This window comes from Atta colombica, unplaced genomic scaffold, assembly GCF_001594045.1.
Source record: "Atta colombica isolate Treedump-2 unplaced genomic scaffold, Acol1.0 scaffold344, whole genome shotgun sequence".
NCBI lineage: Eukaryota > Metazoa > Arthropoda > Insecta > Hymenoptera > Formicidae > Atta > Atta colombica.
The window spans coordinates 612,696-614,986 of record NW_017259453.1 but is presented as its reverse complement, the minus strand read 5'-3'; positions in this window follow the sequence as shown (position 1 = coordinate 614,986).

Sequence of the window (2,291 nt, the reverse complement as noted above, 5' to 3'; positions counted from 1 at the left end):
TATATATATATATATATCTCACACAAAGACGTTAAATCTCTAGATTCAGCTCCTCTTGCACGGAATCGGGTGAATCGAGTATACCAGAATTCCTACTTCTGGGCCTATAGAGATGTACCCCTTCTGTCACTCTAGTGAATAGAATATCGTGTGTATACCGTACGCTTGCCTGAGACGAGCGGCGTTTCGGATAGATCACGGTTGAAATTCCAGTCGAGATCAGAGTTGAAATTACACGACTCCGAGATCTGCAGCAAATTCTAATCAGATTACTTGTTCAAATCTCTGCCTCATTGCATTTTAATCTCCGCCTTGAAATATTTTCTTGAGAAAGATTTCATTTATCATGGACAAACTGAATACAAAACGAATGCTCATTTAGATTATAAAAGAATGAAAACAAACTTATTTTTTAATTTCCGATCGCAAATGGTGCAATGACACTTAACTTCATACAATTTCTCGCTCCAAATTAATGTAATATAAACGACGAGGATGTTGATTCGCGACACAATCTGATAAATCTACGATCGCTCCGGTTACTCTTCGCTATGCTACGACAGTACGGCGCAGATACCTTAATAGACAGTGAGAGAAAGAGAGAGAGAGAGAGAGCAGCATACATCTCTTACATGGTGGTTACGTAAAGAGGATGAGTGTCGTGTAGAATAGGCCATAGTCAGTACAAGAAGCTGCTGCGCAGTAGGGTAAAACAGGGCTTTGACACGCACTTAATCACGCCGCGGTTTCTCCATCTCCGGTCCTCTTCGTCTTATTCTCCGCCTTTCGTCTCTTTCCTCCCTTTGCCGTTTCTCTCTTAGAGAAAGGCTGAGTAAAGCCGCAAGAACAGTCTCCTATTTGCGCCCATTCTCTTTTCCCTCGTACCTCACGCTCATTCTTCTTCGCCCTTCCTCTCTCGCGTTCGAAAAATACTTTGTTTAACAACGAGGCGAAACGTTTTCTATTATTAAAACACGTTTGTGATGCAATTAATTTTTTGTATTATTTCATAATCGTGTATATTTCATAAATCGGATACTGATACCGTTAATTTCGTAAATTTTATTACTTCAGATAATTAATTCGTTAGTAACATCTCAACTGGAATCCGTTTAAACTGTCGTTCTCGTTCAAGTAAGTAAATTACAATGTTGTTTGCGCGTCTTTTCATTGACATGGTTAATTGACTGGTGACGAACGGCTTACTTCACGTACACGAAGAAATATATTTGACGTAACCACAATTCATTCGTTACTGCGACATCTCGTAAGCACCATTAATGCATTACACCCGCTCTGATCGTAATGCGGAAGGAACGCATCGTAAGCAGGATGATAAAGCGCCAAAGCAAACTGTCGCCACGTGGTACAAGCGGCACTGTCGATTCTCGCCTTTCAACCAACATCCCTCGTTCGTAGAGAATCAACAACCTCTCGCGTCAGACCCCAATTTCCGCAGCAATAATACCGGCTTAAACAAAGCCCTATGCGTGCACCGTGGCACGGCTGCAGGGGACGTGCACTCCAGAAACATTTCCCTCTCGGCAGCCAGCTACATACGCGCGTGTACAAACAGGCAGTTCGATGCAATGTAGGACTCGTGGTCTGTCTCGATGTGCGGCTCTCCTCTGTGGCGCTCCTGGATCCCATTATAGAGTTAGAATTCAAATTTAGCTGACTGGGCTTCCATCTACCTACGAAAACGTCACCCTTACACCTATAATCTGCGCGCGAAATTACACTGTCGCGGAAACAACATTTTCGCTCATTTTCATTTCGCCCCCATCTTGCGGAGATTCGTGTTAATTAAGATATCCCACGTTGAAATTGCTATATCACGATGTAGGATTCGATTTAGGATGTAAAAGTGACGTTTGATTTTGATGATGATTATTAATATTTCTTTATAACACTGTTAAATTTGTAATGTCTAATTGTACATAATTTTAAATTAACATTTCTATAGGCTACTGCTCCTATTATATTGTTATTCGCCTAATATATCGTTAATTTAATTAAAATAATGAAATTAAAGATGTTTTAAACATATTTTCAAAATGATAAGAAAAATTTTGAGATTTATGAAAAATTTAGAGATTTGGTGATGATCCATATCTGGTATTTGGATCATAATTTTATATCATTATTTTAATAAATAATAGTATTTTTTTAATCTGTGCTTTAATAAAAATATATGGAAATATATTATAAAATAAATGATAAAAATCTGAATTTTTAAATATAAATACATTCAATATATTTATTTATGTAGAGTTACATTGCGATACATA